This window comes from Chenopodium quinoa, unplaced genomic scaffold (assembly GCF_001683475.1).
Source record: "Chenopodium quinoa cultivar QQ74 unplaced genomic scaffold, ASM168347v1, whole genome shotgun sequence".
Taxonomy (NCBI): Eukaryota; Viridiplantae; Streptophyta; class Magnoliopsida; order Caryophyllales; family Amaranthaceae; genus Chenopodium; species Chenopodium quinoa.
In genome coordinates, this window is record NW_018743047.1 from 1012684 (window position 1) to 1024251 (window position 11568).

Below are 11568 nucleotides of genomic sequence, written 5' to 3' on the forward strand. Positions count from 1 at the left end.
GCGCGTTTTTGAAACTTTCATAACTTTTGATTGCAAAGTTGGATTAAGGCGTGTGAGATATCATTGGAAATCTATGAATGTCTACTTTCTAATGCCGTTAGAATTAGGTTAAAATATTATATGGATAAAAAGTTATGGCCATTGGAGTGCAAGGGTGTCGATTTTAGGGCCCGGTTTAGTGTTTTGATCATAACTTCTTCGTTTTGGCTCGGAATTGTGCTTATAATGTACCGTTGAAAAGATCTTTGAAATTTATATCCTTATGTATAGGACTTGCATGGGAATTTGATGGTTAGTTTATCTGTTTGGCTTGGTTTTTCAACAATGTAGGTTCCATTGGATCCAATCATTGCATTTGTCGCATTTGGGTCCGTTATTAATCAAGTTTAAACATGTATGAACATGTTTTAGGCCTAACTAGTAATAGGACAAGGATCTAAGATAAATTTGTCTCAAATATGGGTTTCAACTTACTTCATAATGCATTTCGTAGTCCATAAACATTTCAACTTTGATCTAACATGAAGAACGGATTTTTGTAACATAATCGCACTTCCTTTCGGGACAAGAGGCCAAAAGTAGGTGTCTATACACACCTAGAAAAGTTCAAAATTTCCTTTGCCCTAGACGTGAAAGGTTTGATATTTCTGAGGGTTTGGTCCCAAATCCCTATTTTACTTATTATTTAATTTAATTGTTTTGATTTAATATTTTCCTTGAAGTTACTAACGTGTGTATTTTGTTATTAGAAAGAGATACGAGGCATCGAAGTAAGTGCTTTAATTGTTTAATTGATCTTTTGATATAGAAATCATGCTTAGATTGTTATTTTGATTCCTAGTATCATGTTAGGATGTTTTATTGCTTCCTAGTATCATGTTTAGGGTAACAACTAAAATGTCTAATATCAAGTGTGATTAAAGAATGCTTCCTATTTCTTTCCTAATATGATGTATCATGTTAGGGCTAAAGCTTTCATTTTTATTGCTTAGTGACATGCTAAGGTTTGTTATTAATCTTGTTAGTGTCATGCCTAGGATCTTGCTATTAATATTATGCTTTAACATGAATATTTTAATTATGATTGTTATGATTGTGATTATTTTTATGATGATTATTGTTATGTTGCTTGATGCTTATTATTTATTGGTATTGCTTGATCAGACCTTTTATGCATGTTTAAAGGGAATTTGTACTTGTAATCACGCTTAATAAGATAATTAATAATCTTGTTTAGGGTTAATTTGATTATAATTCAAGTGATCGCCAATGATAGATTTATTTGTGCATTAATATTCAACCAATATAGATAAACATGTTTAGGGTAAACCTATTGATTGCATGTAAGTCAGAAAGCGCATATGAATACGAGAAGAATAAAGTAGAGGCCTATTATTAGGGCAGGTTCAGTCCCTTTTAGATTGCATTTGTATCTTCATCCCCAAACTTTCAGTCTTGGTTCCAGACCTATTGGAGTTAACGATCTCTTGGATCCGTTAAGGGGTGTAACCTTCATCCTGTGAACGGTTTACAAGTTCCTAAAACTTCTTGGCGACTCTTTTGCTCTAGTTTCCTTCCCTTTAGACGCCACCGTACTTTAGTGTATGATCACAATGGGGTTCAAGTTTGGGGTAATGCTTGAAATATTCCCTACAGTCTACCTATTTAATTAGGAATGTGTCTTAGCCCCTTGAGGAGGGAGAATTCAGAAAATACATGGCCGTGATCAAATGGATTACATAGTAATCATTTGTTTTATAATTCTTACTCGGTTTCTCAAGAAAAGATTTGTAGATTAATATGATCACGACATGAGATGCAATAATATTATCAAATCGACACACAATGACTTAAGGAATTTGAATATTGTGCACTTGTCTCAGACAAGTGGGAGATTGAAGGAGTTCTGTCTTTGACAAGTGAAATTACTAGATATATCAAGGATCACTATTATGGAGATAATAAGTTCATTCTTTTGGGTCGTCATTATCTGTTGCTAGACTATGATCGATGATCTTTGGGCTAGTCAAATAGTCCAAAGCCTACTAAAATGGATCCTATGAGGTCACACACAAAGGTATTGGGTTAAGCAAGTTAGAGGCCCATTGACGGGCCTCATGAACAAGTAACTAATCATGAATTGGATTGGGCTAGCATAGTTATATTAGAGTTAGGTTTTGGGCTTTTTCATGGACTCTTAGTTATAGATGAGATCTATAAATAAGGTCCATGTCTAGAGTTGTATAAGACAACACAATTAACAGTTGATTGTGCATCAAGAAACTAGAAATCCCAAAACCCTCACACACTCTCTCTCTCTAACCCACGGCTCTCTCTCCTTCCCCCCCCCCCCCTTAGACTCACAGCTGGCCACCCCTAGTTGCGCGTGTGGTGGTTCGTGGTTGGTTCGTTGGTCGTTTTTCTCCTTAGAAGGTCAGTTGAAGGGTTCAATTGCAACTAACTAACATTAGTGGAGGTCTTAATCCGTGCCCGTGGACTAAGTAAAGGAATCACGTTTGAGGTTCTTTGTCTCCCTTGTTCTTGTTCGATCACACGTGGAATCACGCTTCAAAGGTATTAATTCTAATTCTTTATGTGTTATGCATGATCTTGGGATTAGGTGCTATATGAATATGATTCATGTTTTCCGCATTCGTACCTATAAACTTCACAGTTAATGAGGAAGGATTTCTTGAGAGAGAGGATATGCCACAACCTAAACAAGATGATAATTGTGGAAAAACTGCAAACCGCACCGCACCAAACCGTGTATTGCGGTGCGGTTTGGTGCGGTTTGTATAGAATTGCAGTTTGGTGCGGTTTGAAAAAATCACAAACCACAATTTTACGGTTTGGTGCGGTTTGAGACGCAAACCGCCCCAACCCGCACCGTGCACAACCCTACTCTTTAGTGATAAATTTACCTTTTAGATCAAAATGATTTATTCCTATTAACATATGTTATGTAATATTTTTCGTGTGTACAATCCCATAATGTTGTCCTAGAACGTAAAAATCGAGTTTACAACTATTCATATCGTAAATCTGTAAAGGGATGAAAGTTCGGTATTCGGTTTGAATTTTGAACCAAACCTAAGAGCAAGATTAGCGCAGTCTTTTCTTTAAGACTTTAATCCATTGCCACAAAAGTTATTAGGTTATTTTTTAAAGTTATAATTATGTTAAGATGCCTTAAGACTTGATCAGATTTATATCTTCATTCCTAAGACTCATTTTTTTTTAATATTTAATCAAGTTATTAATGTTTTTAAAATTTAAAAAAATTAATTGAGTGTTATACGGAGTCTTAAGTTAAGTCTTGAATTTTCAAGACACCACTTAAGATTTTGTTAAGATCAAGCCACGCAAATGCGTAAAATAACTAAAGTCTTGTCTTAAGACCGCAAAATTAAAAATTGATGATGTCACCTAGATTCTTAAGACTCAGGGTTAATCTTGCTCTAATCCAAACTGAAGTGTTTCGAGCTATCTTCCTTAAAAAAAAATGTATTGAAAATTCGTACATCGCACGAGCTTGGTATAAAGATGGGATTATTGTGGAATAATTAAGAGGTCGGATTATATTAAAAATATATTGGAAAAAATTTTGGATTATTTAAATTAAATTTTCCAAAAAAATGGTACTTTTCTTTGACGGATTAAAATTAAACTACCCCTTTCCTACAAAAAAAAAAGGAAGCCTAGGTTTATCAATTGGAAAAATTGATAAAAATAATCCCAATTTTCATCCATTCGCTCAAAATAATCCCAACTTTGGATTATTTTTAAATAATCCCAACTTTGGGGATCATTCGCTGAAAATGAACCCAATTGGTAATTTAACCTGTTACATCAGGTTAAAGTGACACGTGTCACTATTTTATTGGCTGAAAAAAAAGAAAAAACTAAAAAAAAAACCCCAACTGTCGGTACCTCATCCACGACCATCCTCTCCGCCACCTAGCCACAACCCCTCCCGAAACCCGCCATGTTTGCTGGCGCCTAGACGTTCCTCCCCCACCCTGGCAGTGGCGGCGGCCCTCCCCTGAACCACCAAACCGCCCAAAACGCCCATACGACAACTTGATCGAAACCTTGAAAAAACCCTCCGCCACCCACATTAAACCCCCAAATCGGCCCTCCACCCTCGGAACCCTGGCGACTAGGGGTTTCAAGGGTAGGGGAGGGCCAATTTGGGGATGAATGTGGTGGGGAGGGTTTTTTTTCGGGAATTCGGGTGGTTAGGTGGTTTAGGGGAGGGTTTTTAAGGGAATTCGGGTTGCCGTTTAGGGTGGTTTAAGGGAGGGGTGTCGTCGACGCTAGGGGGGAGAATGTCGCCGGCAGGGTTGGTGGCGGGCAGATCTTGGCTGGGACTGTTAGGATGGTGGTCGCCGGCCATTAAGGTTGAGTGGCTGTAGGTTGTGGGATCTTTTTTTGGTTTTTTTTCAACTTATACTGTGTGGACATATGACACTTAAAACAAAAAAAACCTCTTTTGTAGGTTACCAATAACTTGGGACTGATATGAGCGAACGACCTCTAAAGTTCGGATTATTTAAAAACTAGTTTTGTACCCGTGTCATGCCCAGGTTGTTTATTGAATTTTAAGATATATGTCAAATTATAAAATATATCATTGATACAAAATTAGTTAGAAATTTAAGTGTTGTTGTGACGATTTGCTATTTAGTAGGAATTGGTGGAAATGTTCGATTTAATACATCAAAATTTTTTTTAAAAAAAAACTAGCAAAAAATAAATATAATAAAATAAATGTTCAAAATCCGTTGGGTTGACCCGGCCCGAACCCAAAACTTTGGGCAAGGGTTAAACATTTCGTGACTTGTAACCTGAAATGACTCAATTTGAGATGACTCATGACCCAACCCTAATTGACAGATCTACATGGTAATAAAATTCTATTAGATTGTGAAGTATATTATTTTAAACGGTATTGATGTTTTACGATTTGAAAAACAACCTTTGCTGCAAAAAATATTATGATATAAAAAATAAGTTTATATGATAATTTTTGTGAATTATAATCTAATAATTTTTTCAAATAAAATTATAATTCAATTTGTACATTTGAAATATTGGTATTTTATCGAAAATAAAACTCTAGACTAACAATTTTATCCTAAAATTCTATCAAAATAGAAATCTAAACTAACTTTTTTATCGTATGAAATCTATTTAAATCTATCCAACATGACGCGACACTTGGCAAAAAGTTGAAATGTCAAGTATCGCTGTCTCGTGACCTGACTAAAAGTTTAGCTTTATATATTAGTTATATGATAATCCGAAATTGGGATTATTTTGAGCAAATGAGTGAAAATTAGGATTATTTTTGTCAATTTTTCCTTATCAATTTGATAAATAAAATTTGTTTATCAAATGACAAAGTGGTAATAAAACAACATAATTCATAGTATTTTTGTAAATATATTAATATCAATGGGACCCATATTCAATAAAAAGTTATTGATTTATTTATTTATAATTTTGCCATTTAATAAATAAATTTTGTTAATCATATTGATAAACTTGAATGACAAAAGCTTCAAGAGTTTTTTATTAGGAAATACTCTCTTAATATTTGCATTTGAAGCGCACGCCTCGTTCTCCATTGAAATTTCAAATTTCCATTGAAATAGCGTCTGAGGTAAGAAATTGTTTTCTTTCGTAATTGTCGAATATCAATTTTATTTATTTATTTATTTTTTATTTTTTTTTGACGGGGAATATCAATTTCAATGTTTAGGCTTTTTTTGTTAATTTAATTCTCATCATAGTCAATTTTAGGGTTCTTTGGTAATTTAATTCTCATTATTCTCAATTTAAGGTTCTTTAAACTCGATTATTTTCAATGTTTAGGGTTTTTTGTTAATTAAATTCTCATTATAGTCAATTTTAGAGTTCTTTGGTAATTTAATTCTCATTATGCTCAATTTAGGGTTCTTTAAACTCGATTATTGAACTTTTGTTTTACTAAACTCGATTTTTTTTTGCTAGAGAAGAAAATTATATGTTTAATTTGTTATTTGAATTAAAATTTCCTTAAATCCTAATTTTGATAAATGATCTGTGTTCTCATAGGGCTTAACTGATTTTTGGATAATCCAATCTTTATTTTCCTTATCAGTTTCGATGAAGGATTAGTATTAATGTTTGACAATTTGTCCTTGTATCAATTTGGATGAAGGATTAGTATTAATGTTTGACAATTTGTCCTTGTATCAATTTGGATGAAGGATTAGTATTAATCTCTGATAATTTGTAGAAGATGTCTTGCTTTTACAAGACTTCGGGCGAATCTGATGACATTACCCCTGAAATTCTCGACGAATTTGTTCGTGTTGCCAATGAAGCTGCCGATGCCGCTGGTGCTGTGGTGAAGAAGTTTTTTGGGAAACCGCGGTCGATTCAAAACATTAATAAGTACGACCAAGGTAAGTTTCGTTTTGGTTTTGTTTTGTTCCTGTTTACTACTTGAATTTCCCTGTTTTGGTTGACCAATTTGATTTTTTCGTTAGATGGCTGCATTGTTGAACAAGCCACAAATGCAGACCTAGCTGCCGAGGATGCTATGATATCTTTGATTTTACAGAATTTCCCTCATCATGTAGTGTAAGTGATCTATTTTCAACTTTACTTATTGACCTTACTCATTGAGTTAGTTTGTTTGATCTAATGTTTTTAAATTTGATTTAAAACTTTAGTTTTGGTGAGGAAAGGGGTTGGCTTCCAGATGGAAGGGATGCTGATTTTGTTTGGGTGCTAGACCCAATTGACGGGACTACTAGCTTAAAAAACGGTAAGAAGATCTTTTTCTCATCATAATACTCTTTCTTTATGAGTTTGGTCGTTCAATTCATTGTTCTGATCATCTCTTACAATGTTACAGGTATTCCTTTGTTTGGTATTCTCATTGCTCTCTTATATAAGAGTAAGCCGGTATGACTTCTTTGCACTTTAATTATGGCTAGTACGTGTGTTTTTGCATACATTGGATTTTTAGTAGAGAATATAAAATATTAGATGCACCATAGTTATGTTTTAGATGTCTGGACCTGTTTTCTCATTCAACTGGATGGTGATAGCTTTACAGATTTTGGGAATCATTGACCAGCCAATACTGTCCAAAAGATGGGTCGGAGTGCAGGGAAGAGAAACTACTATGGGTGGTCTGCCTGTACAAACCCGTCCTTGTCAGCAGCTTTCACAAGCAACACTGTGAGTATATATATCTGCACAATCACTCACTACTACTTATATTCTCTTCGTTCATCTTTTATCATTTATATATTTATGTGTTTGTTTTTTTTTTTCTTTTTGAGAAGAGCAATAGTTTGTACTCTTGTGGAAAAACTTAATACTACCTCCATTACAGATTATATGCAACGATTTGACATAAAGCAGAGAGGGAAAATGTCTAATCGTTGCACATAACTTGTAACGGAGGTAGTAGTATTGAAATGAGTTTTCTCCCAGGAGTATGTACGAGTTTCTCATTCCTCTTTTGCTTTGTTAGTTTTTAGTTTTCTAATTTACCTCATCCGTTTTTGAATTTGTTACTTTTCAGATATGCGTCCAGCCCACATTGCATTTTAGCGATGAAGAGCAAGAGGTCTTTTATCGTGTCACAGAAAAGGTGTGTAGTTAGTATTAATGGCTTGATTTTGTTAGAGATTAGTAACAGTTCATTCTATTAAAAAGTGGTCTACTAGAATCTTTAAGTTATCCTGCTACCAGTAGTATTCCACAGTTGCTTTGTTAAGCTTTTAAACTAACCATACTCTCCTGAGCACAAAACCAATTTTGCCATTTTGTTTTTACTGATTGTTGTTAGTGTGATCAATTGATCTGAGAAAATACTTATAGCTGCCATGAAATTGTCAATTTTTTCTAATCATATGGGTTCTTCTATTCTTCAGGTTCAAGAACCAATATATGGAGCTGAGTGCTTTACCTATGGACTCTTAGCTTCTGGGTTTGTTGATTTGATTATCCAGTCCTTTCTTGGTGTGATTGATATTCTCTCTCTCTCTCTCTGTATATTATACTCCAAACACAAATTTTTATTTGGCTAATTGTTTACAATTTTGCTAAACTATTCAATGATTTTTCTGCAGCCTTACGATTTTCGCGCTTTTATACCAATCATAGAAGGTGCTGGAGGCATTATAACTGATTGGGCTGGTCAGAAGCTTGAGTGGAAAGCTTCTCCACTGTCCATAGGTAATCAACTAATTGGTATAAAAAAAAATTATTGAGTAATTAAAGATAGGATTAAAAATTATTGAGTATATAGATGCATATAGTCTTTTTTAATAAAACATAGTAACAACAACCAAAAAGAAAAAAAAAAAAAAAGGTTAGTAGTACTCCAATATTTTTTATAGAAGTGATTACAGTTATTAGTTACTAAAGAGTAATTTCCATAGATAATCTGAGAAGAGAACAAAATTCCATAAATATGCTACATGTTAATAAAATTATCGATGTATCTAGACCTATCAAAGCTGACTCGACCCAAAAAACCGACCCGAACCCAGTCATCAAGCGATCCATTTGAACCCGAAAAAATGGTTACCCGAACCTGATATGACCCGACCCGAAACCAACTCTAGCCCCTAGTGAATCCGAGAATTTGAGACCTGAACCGAACATCAACTGACACGACCTGAATATAATCCGTGAATTATTGACATAAACCAAATCCGACCTGAATCGAAATTGACCCTAACCCGTTTAAACCGTCAAACCCAAATGTAACCCAACCCATTACTAACCCACCTCGAATTTAACCCGACTTGTTACAAAACCGACTCGGATGTAAACATATGTGAGCATGTACTACAAACAGGCTACAACTCTAAAGAATAGCTAATGCAACATTATAACATATGAAATCCAACATACATTCTGATTAAGGTACCCGACAAACAAAATGGCACTTCAGTTAGGAGTATTATTTATAAAGAAAAGCCTCAGTAATATCTAATCTTCATTACCAACATGTAAAGGTAGAGAAAAAGGATATATGTACTTTTTTTTCCATAATACTATCAACAGGGACCTGCAATATCAACTTACAGACAGCAAAAAATCAACCCATGATTAAGTTTCCTTGCATCAAACTTCATGCTATTTACACATGAAATACTAATAGCACTCCAATGTTGCAGGGGAATCAGAGATAGTCGCCAACTCGTCAATCTGAAGAGCAAGTAAATTGCATATCAGATCAATTCATATAATATGACCATACAATAGATACACACAATATAAATCAATTAGCATACAAACAAAGTTCCATAAATCAGTTGTTCAGTTCACATATCATATAGTTTATCTCTATACTCATAATGACACTCAATAATAAAGTCCACCTGTCGTAGTACTATGCAGCATATTAATAGAAAACCAATTACAGTATTTATCTTTGCTTTTCCTTTTCTTATTGCCACCAAAAGTAGATTGCCTCTCCATCTCCATGAAAACTCTTCTGTTTCTCCAACAACCCATGAAAACTCCTGTTTCTCCATTATACCGCCTTGAAACTCCCATTTTTCTCCATAGTTTTGCCGGAACTCTTAGGTTTCTCACCAACATGTCGAAAGCTTAACCCTCAGATCATACTCGATTGTTTCTCCATTGTTTTATCTCCCAAATTCCCCACTTTCTCCATAATTAAGCTCCAATTTTGTTCCTAAAAGACTCCTGTTTAATCTGCTAAAAAACCCCAATTCTATTTTTAAGAATTTATCTCCTTTCAAATTGAAAAGTGCCCATTTCAAATATCAAATCATACTGAAAAAATACTGGCTATCAAATTTGCAGAAATTTTAATTCAATCATACTCGATTGTGTTCTCCATTGTTTTACCTCCCAAATTCCCCACTTTCTCCATAATTAAGCTCCAATTTTGTTCCTAAAAGACTCCCGTTTAATCTGCTAAAAAACCCCAATTCTATTTTTAAGAATTTATCTCCTTTCAAATTGAAAAGTGCCCATTTCAAATATCAAATCATACTGAAAAAATACTGACAATCAAATTTGCAGAAACTTTAATTCAATCACATCCCAGAAAAACCCACAAATTCAATAATAAGAGGAAAAATCTCACCTTTAAGCTCAAACTGTTGAAGAAAAAGAAATTACCAAACCCAGAATTTCAGTCGCCTCGAATTTGTTGGTTACCTGATTTGTGAATTTTTTTTCTGTGTGTGTGTGTGTGAAATGAGTATTGCAAAGTATCTAATATATAATCCATACTCTGTTGTAGTGTAAAGCAAACAGAGCTGCTTTACACTCAGCCAATTCAGGAGACCAGTAGACCTGCAACACCAATATAATTATGATGCTCAGAAAATCTACTGGTCTCCAGAATTCAAAGTATCTAATCTAATATAAGGCCTACTGGTCTCCTGAATTGGCTGAGTATAAAGCAGCTCTGTTTGCTGTCAAAACAGCCCGTCAGCAAGGCTTCAAGAGCATCATTCTTGAATCGGATCTGTTGCAATCTACTTGGATTCGCTGCTCGATGACATTCTTGATGTATGCTCTTTCTTTGAATTTATTGCTTGGTCTCATGTAAGGCGGGAGGGGAATTTTGTAGCACACTATTTAGCTCGTCTTATTCCTTATAGTGTAGAGCAAGTTTGGTGTAGTTGTTGTCCTAGTGACATTACTTTTTATGTACTCATGGACAATTTGTCTATTATTGAATGAATGAATCCTCCCTCGCTTTCCCTCAAAAAAAAAAAAAAAAAAAAATACTCTGTTGTAGTGTAGGTAACTGCCTACCACGATTTTCTGGGTTTTTTTTTTCTTTTTTTTTTTTGAAATTCAAATCTGTATGTTTAGAATAGGCTGCTTAGAGGAATTAAGGAAAAAAAGGCGGGAGTGAATGAAAGCTTAGGATAGGAAATTTGGAGGATTCTCGTGAAAAGTGACTCTTAATTTATATATTAGATGTATGATTTAGATCTAGAGTTTATAAGATATACACGAGTCATGTTTAATATTTACTTGTTAACCTCCTATTTGCTAATACTACATCCTCCGTTCTTAAATAATCGTTACTGTACATTTTTCTTGTATGGAAGTTTATTAATTACATATTCATTTTTAGTAACTTCTCACATGGTGAAAAGGATAACTTGTTTCCCATATCTAAAGCTAAAGGTTCGATCTATGCTCGAAATTATAAAAAAGTAAAATTGGACTCAATTTGGTTGGGATTCCAAGATTGTATCCTACGTCTGATCTGAACTTCTAAAGTTTAACCAGTAGGAAAAGTTGTCGGAAATGTCTCAATATCTCAGCCTCTAGAAACTAGTGATAGGACCAAACTATAAATAAAAATAGATGAAAAGAAAAAAAAGAAAATGGAATTGTAAAACCAAACTATAAATAAAAATAGATGTAAAAGAAAAAAAAAATGGAATTGTAAAAATAAAAGTCACGTGACTTCAAAAGAAATTAAAGAAATTAAAAAAATAAGAAACTTTTGCTTTTTGCCACCCACTTTTGCAATACAATGTCACATTGCCACCC

The 11568-nt window shown here is 34.1% G+C and overlaps 1 pseudogene; it reads left to right on the plus strand.

The window, feature by feature from the left end:
- The first annotated feature begins 5674 nt into the window (after window positions 1–5674).
- LOC110730676 lies at window positions 5675–11039 on the plus strand (annotated as a pseudogene).
- Window positions 11040–11568: the final 529 nt, after the last annotated feature.